Genomic DNA, 14,343 nt, shown 5'->3' with positions numbered 1-14,343 from the left:
AAACATTCAGAGTCTCTTACGTGGACCTTTCCTTTGTCCCATAGTGTGTGGAAATAATCCAATAATGTGTGGCTATGATCTCCAGTTGAGGAATGCACCCCTCCAGTATTGTGGGTCCCCACTCAAAGGATAGCCTGATGTCAATGTCCTACAGCTGCCGTTTTTCAGAAGTCTGGCATTGGGCTGGAATACACAGTTTTGCCACTAAGCCAACATTGCCCAGTTGGCTCGGGAAAGCACCCAAAAATATGATACTTCTGAGACATTGGGCACTTGGATTTCAAAGCTACACATTCATTTGGAGCAGAATGGGTGGTCAGCCAGTCCTAGGAGAGAAACAACATGATGGTCTGTGTGGACTTGAGCAGCTCTTTCTAGATGTGGAGCTGTGCACTGCATATTCCTCTCAGACGAGGTGGGAGGAAAGTTTCTACCGCTCTCCTGAAGTGCCTGCAGTGCTAGTCTTGGCCCTGGAAGCATTCTCAAGAGGAAAGAACACCCTACAACCAACGAGTCAGCTCTCCTGAGATTGTAGACCTGTCGATCACACTAAGACCAGCTGTGACATAGTAGCAAACATGACGATGACAAGAGAGTGCGAGTGAGTAGCCTGGCCAGTGACCCTGACTTACATCATTAGACCTCCTCCTCTGCACACAGCTCATTTCTACATGAAGTTGGAGCTTGAACTAGCATCTGTGGGCCCCAACCATCCAAGTGCCATTATTGAGTATTGAGAGATATTAGGGCCCACCAAATGCCATCTGACCACTTCCAAGTGGGTTTGAGCTGCGTCAGTCCATAAGCATTGTATCAGATCCATTATTCTCGAACAGCAGGTGCCCGTCTTTGTGAACATCAAGGTCTCCTTCTCCTGCACCCCTAATGTAGTTGTGAGGCCAAAGAGCAGCCAATGAAGGGAACATTGGGCACAGGAAAAACCTGACCGGAAGTGATGACATTCGAGATACAGACACAATGTCACCTAGCCCCAATCCTGCGCGGACTCGTTCCAGGGCTCCTGAATGAAGTTATAAAACTGTAACAGGAATGGTATTTTATGCTTTTAGCTTGAGGTTATGTTTGGTGTCTAGCGCCTGTGAAAATCCATGTGTTGGTCCAGACTGACTGGGCACAATGAGCACCAGAAAAACCTGAAGGCAGAAAAGAGATATAGACCAGTTTACTTTTCTGGTGCTGTACTCATAACTGCGAGCAACACAAAAGGATGATGGACGGAGTGTTGAACATGGCAAACACTCACCCCCAGTCACAGATCTGGGTTTAATCCATTTAATCCATTGTTATTTTGCTCATCATGCCACCCCAGTTTGGACCCAGCCATATGCAAATCAGTTTTGACCCTGTTCCTCATGGACCAGTCCAGCCCAAACTGCCAGGCCAGGTCCTCCCAGGACCGTAAACAAGCATCCTGGGACCGGTTTCAGAGTATCACCCTTCATCAGCCAGGCTAGATTGAATCCAGTGGCACAGTGAGAATGGGACCCACGTCTGGGGCACTTCCTCAGAGAAACATAGTAGCAACGAGGGATACATTTCATGGCAATTTAGTTTCACCTTGTGAAATCTTGACTGCGACTTGGTATCCTCACACAACCATTTTAGAACATGTTGTAAAACATGGAGCCACAACTGAAACATTCCCCTAGCCTAAAGAGATGTTCTCGCTGTCCTCCTAAAAGGGTTGCAGGTTATGCAAAGCTCCAACAGTGGTTTTTTGAAACTTTGGTTTCATGTGATGAGTTCTAGTGCTGCCCTGATTTCCACTTCTATTGAATGAAATATAGGTTTCCTGCCTGTGTATGGAAAACTATTCTTTCCAGTCGAACTGCTTTACCTCAGATCGTTTTTTTAAAGCCATGCAACTAAGAACTATATACATATATATATATATATATATATACATATATATATATATATATATATATATATATATATATGTGTGTGTGTATATATGTATATATATATATGTATATATACACACACACACACAGCTGAAAGTTTAGCATACAGTTTTTGTACAGTATACAGTAGTTGGTTAATCTAATAAAACTCACAAAAACATGCAGTTTTTAGGTCTAGCTTGACTGTGCAGATGTGTGGTCAAGTGCTGTAGCACCCCATAAATGGGCAGTAAGCGCTATGCAGTGTTTAACATGAGAAAAAATAAGTCGCTGGCCCAAGGTTTTGTTCAGAAGCCCCGGCCTGCGCTGCCGAAGGTCAAGGTGACTGAAAACTACCCTGCATATTCTTGATTTAACAGCATCAACCTCATGCCTCTTTAATCCACTACCAGACACTCCCTGCCCCTTTAGCTCACTCTTGCGGGTTATTTTTCAACCCTGGTTTCTCCCTTTGTCACCCTTTTTACATCTTACCATTCCTCTTTCTTTACCCCTTTTGTGTTTTTTCTGCCTCCTGTCGTGGATCAAAATTTGATGAGGAAAAGTAAGTGCTGGTCTCCAAAATTAAGTGCTGGTGGGCCCCACCTGCAACCACAGGCTCAAAATGAGTACTGGTACTATGTAAATTTAACAATAAACTACAATGCATCGTGATCAGTTATTTAAAGTAAATATAAAGTAGGCTTTAGTTCTATCCAGAGGATTTTTACTCTCTTGCTGTATTAGTGGATTATTCCACCTTACAGGAAGTGCTTCCATCACAATATATATAGTACTATTTTAAATCAGAAAAGTACATTCAATCATCAGGCTATATGCCAAGTTCAATTATTTATTGCCTAGAGGCATTCTATACAGAAAGCACCCTGTTTTGCTACTTTAGGCCACGCCTACAGCGCAGGCTTTAATGTGATAAACAGCATTAGCCCATGCCACACGTGTCAAAAGCATTTGTGAATGACTATTTGAGTGGGCAAACTGAAGTCACAATTATTAGCTTTGCCAAGGTTTCTTGAACTAGCAACATATGGCAGCCCTGTACAAAGTGCTGGGGCAGTATGGAAATAAACCTAGGCAGTTCAGAAAGGAGCGACAGAGCACTTAATCTGAACACAAAGAAATATTCACACTAAAATGTTGATGGCATGTGTACGTTCCAAAAAACAGAACTCCAACAGCTGTCGAAAGAAACACTAGGCCTGTGCAACTTTCTTTCTAAATTAGATAATATTCTGTGTAAACTCCAAATACTGAGCTACCGTATTTCATGTAATTTCTGTTAACTGTGAAACTAGATGCGGTAGCCAGTCATGTTCATCCCGTAAATTTAGAAACTGTACGAACAATACCTTGAGCTGATAGCTTATATCTCTTGCAAGCAGTTGCAAACGCGAAATTCGCTCAAGAATTTTGCATGCCACACGTTTGCTAACATCTGCAGCACAGAAAAGGTATGGCGCAGCATCATACAGCACTGGGAAAAGGTGCGTTGTATTTAGGCCCAGTAGTGCATGATCCCTTCATATAGATGCAAAGCACAGCCAAGGTCAAGGGAGGGCAAGCTTCCAACATAAACATATCATGCTTGCCTGATTCAAAGGATGGCAAAGAAGTTGTGGGGTGGACGTGACGGGTGGATCCAGGCTAACGGTGAGGGACACTAGAGGTGAAAGACACATGCAGCTTGACAACATCTGAAAACACTCAAGAAAGAGATTGGCAATCCTTGGAGGTGAAAGAAAGTGAACACTTACAATGGAGCTTGGTAGGGCGAGCAGCCATGCGGTATATGGATGGAGAGCCGCGACGATCTGACTGCCCTCCGCCCTCGCGCCCCCACCTCCCACCAACCACACCCATACCGAATTTGCAGACAGCACCTGCTGCTCTCTCTTTGTCTCGCTCCAAAAATACAAACTCGACGCTGACAGCAGAGGAACTCCTGCGCGCACAAACAAGTTCAGCGTCAGCGCAAGCAGTGCAAGCCTCGCACGCGCACGAGCATATCACACGCGGCAGCACAGCAAGCGCCTGCGCGCGCGGCACACAACTACTGCGCAGGGAGCAACAGCGCGAGCTTCTATTACACAGCGGTGCCACCTACTGCAAGCTTCCGCCCCTCGCTGCACATGGAAACTGCACTCAATGCCAAGCAACATGTCACAAGTATAACGCAGAGGACAGCAGTGCAAGCTTCTTTCATACGCACACACAGTATAGGCGTCGGCAATGCAGGTAGACTAGCCAACTTCATTCAAAATCAGAACCGGCAGGGCAAAGGCTGCAGAGATTTAAGCTTCCGTCGGGCACAGTTAAGCTTCACTCCTCATAAGCACAGGAGTGTACACAGTGCCACGCACACGTAGACAGCAGTGGAGCAACCTAATGCCACGGAGGGGCACAAAACAGTGCACACTTCCTTTACTCCCATGCAGCACACTGACATGAACAGCGTCAGACTCCATGGAGTATCCCCTCAAGATACTGTGTAAAACATCACGATCACCGCCCACTCCCCCAGGAAGTTGCCTTCCCTCAGAGCAGACCACGCCCCCGGTCGTATCTTGCTGGAACTGATAACCCTGCCCATGAACCCAGGACGTTATTTAACTTTCCCTGATCTTCTGTGGGTAACCATGTGGGACCCGTTCAGTGCTTTGCTGCAGGGTTGCACGCGCCAGTTCTGTGCCCTAATACTGCGCTGAGATGAGCCCACACACTCACCTCACACACGGGGGTGAGCGCTGCACTGACTGACTGACCTAGGCGTGCTACGGGGACGTCGCATCTGGACCCCAGGAGCAACCCAACTGGAGTCTAAGTAAAATCGACGTTATAGCACCCCACTCCCCCCGACACACACACCCGCTTTACTTACAGAAGAAAACACATCTGCTCTGCTTTATTCAACTTCCAAACGTGAGATCAAGGATGCAGGGTGCAGGGGAGGAGGCAGGGACAAGCAGGAGGGGCAAAGAAGGAAGGAGGAGGGAGTACAGCTGAGAAAAGAGATGTGGATAAGGATTAAGTAAGGGGGGGCTGAGGATGAGGTGGTGCATGGTAAGTGACTCACCTGGATCAGGCTGTTCTCGTCTACCACCAGGTAATCCCCACTGATCCCGTGGGTGTCGCCTGAGGGCTTCTCCTTGAAGGAGGCAACTGGAACGCACCATTAGCGAGGACGCCTGCTGGGGGGTCGCATAAGTCTTTCTCTGCACCCCCACTTGTGACAGCCGCTGACTTCAATCATAGCGCACTTCCAGTAATGTCGGGTACTTTACAGGGCGGGGGGACAGTAGGTGTTTCCTATCTGCACGCACGCTGCCGGGCGATACAGGGGGTCCTGGGCTGTGTCATCCCAGGGCCCGGACATCACATGCACCCTCCCCGGTCAGAGGGGGAGGAGAGTCCGCAGTCCCCTCCCGCAGAAGTGTCCAGTCATTTCTGGGGGCCCTGGAGTCTAGCGGCCGGACATCCCCTCCAGCCCGGGTGTCAGGGAACCATCCCTTGGATCAGCACAGCTCCCCGACTCCGTACTTCAATAGGCTTGTCCTGGGTCCAATTATGGCTTTCCTCGCTGCCCGGAACGAGCTCTCCCAGGGTCGGTTCTCTCTTCTCCCAGTCCTGGGAGAGGCTCCCGGAGCTGCTGGGCCCATGCCAGGCCAGCCCTTCCCGTCAGATCCGCTTCCAGTGGCTCTCGACTGCTCTCTTGTAAGTCTCGGCCTGTGCTCTGAGGGAGGGGGAGGGCAGGCAGGGAGCAGGCATGCCTTTCATTCAGCGCACGGTTAATCAAGCGGGCGGGCCCATCCTTGCACAGCCATCCTCCTGAGCAGGCAATGAATGCGGATGTCTGTCCCTGCCCCCTCCTCCCCTGTCCTCGAGTGACACCGACTACACAAAGCAGTGCAAGTACCGCCTGTGGTAGTGACAGCCCACTGCACACAGATTCCTAGAGTCACCAGGGTGGACTGGACAGAAAATAGGCCGGGCTAGTGGGTAGCAGTGTGTCATAGGCCCTCGTGCAAAGTAAGCACTGCAACACCTACACTTGAATTGACAACCAGGGTTCAGTGGGCCCATCAGGACACTGGGCCCTGGTGCCACTGCACCTGCTGCACCAATGAAAGCTATGCCCCTGGCCAGGGCAGCAAAAGAAAAGTCCCTCCCAATAGTGAAGCAGATAGCTAAACAAGCACTGGCAATACCAATACGTCTGGCTTTAAAAGAAAGTTATCTGATAATGTGAAGCATTACAAGCAAAAAGCATGGAAATGGAATTTGTGTGGAAGCAAATAACGTACAATAATACTGGTTAAAGTTAAAGGTCTGATGACAGTTGCACTTTCAAGCCAGACTTAACCATCCATGTAGGTTAATAACTGGCTTACTCCAATCTGTGCCGCAGCCAGAGGAGAACACCATCCATTATATCGTTATTTAAGACACTTTAATAGCATTGCAGTCCAGTTTGCCCCTAAAAGTTAAAGATCAAGTAGCCAGATAAATTATTTTTTGTGTTGAAACTCACAACTTCTGCCCAGTCAAAACATTTAAGCTCCCAACATGTGGGCGGAGCCAAAGCCCCTCTTTGAGGATACTCACATAATTGTCTGACACCAGCTGTACTGTAGAGCCAGGCCATAAACGTGACCCACATTTCTTCTTGTGAAGATATGCTTTATAGATGGTTTGCACAATATTAGTCTTGCGGCAGGAAATGCTTGTGGTAATAGCAGAGAAATTAGCTGTAACTACCGACCCAGATCATAAAACAGACCAACAAGCTAAAACACAGTCCAGACAATAGTCTGTCAGACTATCCCTTCTGGCACTGCCAGATTATCTTGTAGGCCAGTCTGACTGGTATTTATGAAATGCCAGCCGAGGACACCCAGTGCATAGAGACTACCAGTGATCACGCACTCCAGCCAGAGACACCCCAGTGCACAGTGACTACTAGTGTTCGTGCACTGCAGCCAGTGACACCCTGTGCACACAGACCCAGATGATTCACACATTGCATTCCACCCAGAGACACGTCAGTGAATACAGATTCCAATGCGCATACGCTCCAGCCAACCATGTACAGTCAGTGACACAGTCTTCCTGTGCACAGACCAGCCAGTGAAACCCAGTGCACCAAGACTTCCACTGCAGATTATAGCCAGTGATACGGAGAGCACCCTGGCTTCCAGTGTTCATACTCTCCAACCACAGATTCCTGCAACAAGTCTTAATTACATGTACCAAATGCACCTAAATGACATAACCGCCATATCTTACTTGAATTCTCAGGGAACTTCAATTTTCCCTTGTAACAAAGTATATGTATTAATGATAGCGCCTTTTGAAGACACAAATTCGCATGAAGGGGCTTAGTTCCAAAATAAGATATATCTTTTGGGTGAAATTCGTCCAATTATACTGATCCGACATTTACCTACCCTCATGCCTCATTTTCCACTGCAGCAAGGGATGCCATTATTAGGACTTACTTCATATATCTCCATGCAAACTTTGTCCTTAAAACAAGTTAAGGCCATAAGGGGATCCCACTCATGTTCAGGGCTATACCAACCTGGACAGTGCCCCATTCCCCCTGTATGCCCAAGCATAGCACACCCCGTGCACACATCCTCCCAGCAACGAGTCACAAAAGCATTTATAAGTACGGGAAGTAGGACTACAGGAGTACTCTTTCACATACCCTTAGTGCCTTAACCAGCCTAGAAATGTCTTCCTATTAGTAAACGTGCACAGAAGCCACAGTTTTTAATTTTAAATTTGTACTAATTATGTATGAATATCCCCATTTTAGATGTTTTGGAGCCAATTCAAAAACTATGTAAGAGTACGTAGAGTACTACTTTATGTACTCCAGAATGCCTTTGTAAATAGGCTTGCCAGTTTTTGCGCACTCCAGCCAGTGTCGCCCAGTACACAGACTGTGTTCATGAACTCCAGAAACACTTCTGTGCATAAAGACTGCCAGTGTTCGTGCACTCCACTCAGGGTCTGTGACACTCAGTGCACAGACTCACAATGTACAGTCCAGCATGTGTCACCCCAGTGCACCCAGTCTCCCAGTGTTTACGCTCTCCAGCCAGTGACACCCAGTGCACAGACCCTGTGTTCATGAACTCCAGACACAGTTCTGTGCATAAAGACTTCCAGTGTTCATGCACTCCAGCCAGCGACACCCAGTGCACAGACCCTGTGTTCATGAACTCCAGAGACATTTCTGTGCATAAAGACTGCCAGTGTTCATGGACTCCACTCCGGGTCTGTGACACCCAGTGCACAGACTCACAGTGTACAGTCCAGCATGTGTCACCCCAGTGCACTCAGTCTCCCAGTGTTTATGCTCTCCAGCCAGTGACACCCAGTGCACAGACCCTGTGTTCATGAACTCCAGAAACACTTCTGTGCATAAAGACTGCCAGTGTTCATGCACTCCACTCAGGGTCTGTGACACCCAGTGCACAGACTCACAGTGTACAGTCCAGCATGTGTCACCCCAGTGCACTCAGTCTCCCAGTGTTTATGCTCTCCAGCAAGGGACACCCAGTGCACAGACCCTGTGTTCATGAACTCCAGAAACACTTCTGTGCATAAAGACTGCCAGTGTTCATGCACTCCACTCAGGGTCTGTGACACCCAGTGCACAGACTCACAGTGTACAGTCCAGTATGTGTCACCCCAGTGCACCCAGTCTCCCAGTGTTTACGCTGCATGCAGTAACATCCAGTAAAAGACTGTGTTAATGAACTCCAGAGACACCTCTGTGCATAAAGACTGCCAGTGTGCATGCACTCCACTCAGGGCCTGTGACACCCAGTGCACTGACTCACAGTGTACAGTCCAGCATGTGTCACCCCAGTACACTCAGGCTCCCAGTGTTTACGCTCTCCAGCCAGTGACACCCAGTGCACAGACCCTGTGTTCATGAACTCCAGACACAGTTCTGTGCATGAAGACTTCCAGTGTTCATGCACTCCAGCCAGCGACACCCAGTGCACAGACTCCCGGTATAAAGCCTCGCCTGTGACACCCCAGAGCCTCAGGCTCCCAGTGTTTACGCTCCATCCAGTGACACCCAGTACAAGACTCTGTGTTAATGAACTCCAGAGACACTTCTGTGCACATAGACTGTGTTCATGCACTCCAGTCAGCGACACCCAGTGCACAGATTCCCGGTGTAAAGCCGAGCCTGTGATGCACCAGACTCTCAGTGTTTGAGCTCTCCAGCCAGTGACACCCACTGCACAAAGGCTACCAGCGCTCTTCCAATCAAGCCAGTGACACCCACTGCATAAAGGCTACCAGCGCTCTTGCAATCCAGCCAGTGACACCCACTGCATAGAGACTACCAGCGCTCTTGCAATCAAGCCAGTGACACCCACTGCATAAAGGCTACCAGCGCTCTTGCATTCAAGCCAGTGACACCCACTGCATAAAGACTACCAGCGCTCATGCAATCTAGCCGGTGACACCCACTGCATAAAGACTACCAGCGCTCATGCAATCTAGCCGGTCACCTGTAATACACACACACCCAGTGATCACGTACTTTTGCAACAGACAGGGACACCTTAATGCACTTAAACTCTCAGTATAAAATACAGCCTTTAATACCAAAGCGCGCATATCCCCCATAAACAGCCCAGAATAACTGCTCTAAAGTGCTCCAACTCTTAATGTTTAGACTAGCCAGTAACACCGCAGTGCACACATACTCCAAGTGCACAATTCAGTAATGGCCTCACCGTATCTATGGGTCCCAAGGCACACCACAGCCATCCCACCCAGTGAAAACAGTCAGTGACATTCGCATGCACTCCTCGTGTATAGCAGTCAATTACACCAAATGCACACAGATTTGTAATCTACTTACAACCCCGACTGTGAGGCCATGACCACAGACTCCTGAAGCCAGTGCACACAGCACAGACTCCCAGTGTGCAACCCAGTCAGGGACACTCAGTGTGCACGGATTCACAATCTACAGTCCTGTCAAGAGGCACCACAGTGCACCAGGTTACAGTGTAAATCAACCAACTAGAAACCACAGTAGGGTGCACTAAGGCTGCAGTGCAAAGCCCAGGCAGTCCCACCCTACTGCATGCAAACAGGCCGCAGCACAGAGCTCAGCTGGTGAAATCTCAGTGCATACAGGCGACTGTGTTCAGACTGCAGCGTTAACTGCACGTAGAGATTTCTGGGCAGACAGTCACAGACCACCGAGTCCAGCTCAGCTAGTGATGCTGTCTTGCACGAATTAGGGCCCTCAGGCCTTCATTAAAAGGTAAGGGTTACATTCTGAACTCTGTGCAAACAGGAGTCTGAGCAGGAATTCTGAGCTGTGTGATTATCACATCCCACTGTTTTCCTGTGAGAGATTTAGATAGGTCAAACCTGCCGAAATGTATCGGGATAAAAAGCAAAACGTGAGAATTTAGGGCCAGATGTAGCAAAGGGGTTTTCCCATTCTGTGTCAATGGGAAAATGTGTTCGTACATATGGCCCTTATAGTTCTTTAGCAATTCCACTTGTTACTACACTTCACTTCCAAATGAAAACACGTGATTGGGGGCATTTGTGAATACCTCACCCCTATCCGGCCCAGGGGGCCTACCTGTGTAACGTTTCGTCAGTGACATCTTTGTGCAGACAGGCTGCTCTGCAAGCCTCGTTGGGCACACTCCAGTACCCACAAATTGTAGAATGCAGAGGGCCATTGACAGCGTCATCATCACACACAGTGCAGTGTGGAGTACAGAAAGTGATTTCACTGTGGGCATACACACCTTCTATCCTCATAGCCCAGTGCAAACCAGACTCGTGTCCACTAGCACTTAAATTATGCGGCAATGAAGCACCGAGCTATGCAGTAGTGATGATTACATTATGTGGCAAGTAAAGCCAAATTATGAAGCACATTCTGTGACGGTTATTTTGCTGTTTGTCAATTTAACGCACATTAATGCTAATGGAGCAAAATTTAATCTGGCAGGTACTAGTTTATAATCTGAATAAAGCAATCAGCAACTGAAAGGTGCACTGTTGACCATTGAAAAGGGCCTGCCACTGAGTTGCACCATTTGATGGTGCTCTATTTTTAACTAGGGTTTTTGGGTGTTATCTACACATCATGCATCAGATTTTGGATCAAGGGTCAGGTGATGTAAAGCTATAATTATGCGGAAAACACAGCATCCGCAGAAATGCACAATTGCACGACCTTGACTAAGCATACCCGATAAATAACTGTATAAAACACGGCCCCTCTAACCCCCAAACAATCCGGCCTTTTTGCGGGCCTCTGGGCCAGTCCTCTGACGGCCCTCACTGCCACTGTGGTCCGGGATCGCCATGGAAACCCATCCCACCCTGCTCTTCCTCTCGCCTGGCCTCCATTAGACAGAAGAGGGGGAAACTCGCCTTGTCTTTTTCTTTCTTTGGTTTTTAAAAGCGGAGTTTGGAAGCGGTCCAGGACTGGCTGAGAATGGACTGCTGCAGTGTTAAAGGCACAAGGATCCTTTTTTGAAGTGGAGGGAGGGCGGGCCAGGCACACTGGCGTGAGTAAGACATCAGAGCTAGCGCCTGGAGGGGGTGCAGACGGACAGGGAGGGAGGGAGGGACAGGAATCAAAGGAAAACATGGGGGGTAGTCCTGATGCACCCGGGGAGTCAGGGGTGCGATAGGCATTAAGAGGGGCAACCGGGTGTGTGTGTGTGGGGGGGGGGATGGGGGCAGTTTGGAGACGGAGTAACATTACTAGGAGAGAGAGAGGGCGGAGAGAAACGCCGCCGAACTGGGAGCTGACGGAGGACGCATCGGACACTCCCTAATACCCATGGAAAGTGAGGCAGTAGATGTGAGACCTTTTCTGGGTGTCCTCGTTACTAGGCGGCACCCTGCAGGGTTAACATTGCGCTGCAAATGGATATTGATGACGCAGAAATAGAAGGTCCGACATATATTCATGTATACCGTGTAATCGAAAACACATAATGAAGTGTGATTTTAGTAAAAGAAATAATGTACGAGGGAAATTGTGCCCTCGGGGTAGTTCGCCATCATTATAAACGAGCTTTATTAATCATGAAGTATTAAAATTGTACTAATCCGTCATAATCGCAAATGTATGCCATGATTTCTTGTTTGAATACTGTTTTGCTTAGCTTAAATTTAGTACAGGCTTTGGCCTAGTTGCTTGGTTTCAAATTCTAACTGCGTGATTCTTTTTCCTTGAATTAATGAAATATATTCTTGCTTGAAGTTGTATTTTTCCAGTAGAAACTGTCTGGTACACTTATCTCCAAGGTTTCGTGCTAGGCCGGTTACATCCCCTTTGATACAAGGTCAGCCTCTGCAGGTGCGGACAATGGAGGTACAGATAGTAAAATAATTGGCAAACCATGATACAATTTGTGTTCCAAGGCTCCAAGGACAGTGTATGCATAAATGGGCGCTAGTAAAAGACAATTTTTGATTGGACAATTTGAAGCCAACCTATGAACCCTCCAATGGAAGACCCTACAGAATTTGGAATGTTTCTTACTTAAACCCACCGGACAAAGAGAAGTCAGCCATTTTCCTCGATGCCAGTTTGAAGCCTGATGCCAGACTTCATTTTGGACGACACCATGATGCCCTTTTCTCTATCTGAGAGAAAGAGACTTTAAGAATTCTCACCCTAGAGACTTTAACTTTAATTTGCCCCCGTCTTGCCCATGCAGTAACTTTGCCCTATTCTCCTTGCCGCTGCAAGGAAGCCTGCCCTTAACTTTGCCCCTTTTGAAATTTGCCCCATGCTGATCAACCGGTACCTGAAGGACGAAGACTTTTCTTGAATGCTGATTGTATTTGGTAAATATGAAAGGATAAATGTATTATGCATTGTGTTTTTTTTTCTCCTTTTAGGTACCAACTGCTACTTTGATAGGATCCTAGCTAGAAGTTTTCCAAATTTGTGTTGACTAAATTCGTTTTGCATGAAGTCCCACATGCCAATGCTAATTAGAGGTTAGTCGAGGTTTTCATTCAATGTATCATGAAGAATTGAAATCTTGTTATGCTGACCGAATGTATGCAATTAGTCAAATACAGTTAGTCACATTGGTGATTTGCATTGCTATAACAGAGTGTATCATCATTCAGATTTTACGTAGATTGCGTTTCTTCCGCCGTTATGGACAGCTAGTAATGTTCATATACATATATCAATTGGTCTTGAGACATATATATATCGTGCTAGCTTTGTTAATATAGGGAAATAAATTCGCTAACTTTTAATAAACTGGTGTGGTTATTCATGACTGAAAGGTCATGGTGCGCCGAAATACCAACTGTTATTGATTTCTGATGTGTTATATTGATCTATTAATTGAGTATTGATTACCGATTACAACAGTTATTGATTATTGATCTGAGTGACTCGACTATTGAGGATGAGGAGAGCCCGACTCGGTTAAAAGATTCACCGACCTCCAACGTGTCCAGGTACAGGTAATTTATAAGGGCTGGACGCGTTATCAGTAGATGGTAGCAGAGATTGATGGTTTAGCCCTTTGGGACCCCATCCGAACAATAGACAGAGTCAGGTTAGAATTTTCTTTGATAAAACAAGTTGGAGAGATGATGATGCCCTAAGTCCCCGATGACTTTCCCGGGATCTCGGAGCTTGCGAATGAGGAACATGCAGGTATGAGAACGGTCTCAGCGTTTCTAGTGACGGTATGAGTGAAGTTAGGGTTTCGCGCTTGCACAGCTTATCGCCGCAGATTAATTGAGAAGTTTGTGAGGATTTTAAGGGGGGTTAAAAGATATTAGAGGAGTGTTACTCCAAAGGTGTGAGAGTAGGGAAGTCGTCGAACTTCACGTGTGTGTGGCGCTTTGAGCAGAAAAATTGTCCACGTGGTTGTTGATGTTGAGACGGGCCCTGCGAGGTCAAGAGACTCCGGAGTATGTTGAAAAGTGTATGTGACACTTGTTTGATGTTGTGATCTGGTCAGGTTTAATAGGTTGATCGGGCGTGGTCAACAAGTCGGTATGAATGTTGCAGAGTGAAAGAAAACTTCGACTTTGAGATTTGACGAATTCTAAAGTGCACTAGAATAGTTCATTGATCAGTTGAGAGTAAAGTCTGCGGGTCAAATTTTGCTTGCGAAAGTGGGAAACCGAGAAAGATGGAATAACTGCCGAGGCTAGTGAAAAATCCCTAAGGTTTCTGAAGCAACTGTAGTACCTTTCCTGTAGTAAACCGACAGATCTGTTTTATTCTTTTGGTCAAGTGCTTGCGTTATATTGCAGAAATTAGTTTATGAGTGAAGCCGAATGAAAAGAGGACAAGCCGCAGGACTTTGTCAGCCGCAGTGTGTGAGTGTGACGTCACTAGGAGCCGCGCTGGGATAGG

The 14,343-nt window shown here is 47.2% G+C and overlaps 1 protein-coding gene across 3 annotated transcripts in view; it reads right to left on the bottom strand.

Annotated features, from left to right (window-relative positions):
• GAS2L1 (growth arrest specific 2 like 1) overlaps positions 1–14,343 on the bottom strand; it is a 224,093-nt gene that overhangs the window by 191,723 nt on the left and 18,027 nt on the right. The window contains exon 1 of one of the 3 annotated variants that reach the window (XM_069214572.1): positions 4,999–5,820. The exons of 1 other annotated variant lie outside the window; for it this stretch is intronic. The gene's annotated coding sequence lies outside the window, so the exon portion shown is untranslated. Of the gene's footprint in view, positions 1–4,803; positions 4,851–4,998; positions 5,821–14,343 lie in introns of those variants that run through there. One more of the 3 variants, XM_069214575.1, reaches the window with a different exon arrangement.

This window comes from Pleurodeles waltl, chromosome 11 (genome assembly GCF_031143425.1).
Source record: "Pleurodeles waltl isolate 20211129_DDA chromosome 11, aPleWal1.hap1.20221129, whole genome shotgun sequence".
Lineage (NCBI taxonomy): Eukaryota > Metazoa > Chordata > Amphibia > Caudata > Salamandridae > Pleurodeles > Pleurodeles waltl.
The sequence above is the reverse complement of the archived record's forward strand: the minus strand, read 5'-3'. Positions and strand labels throughout refer to the sequence as shown.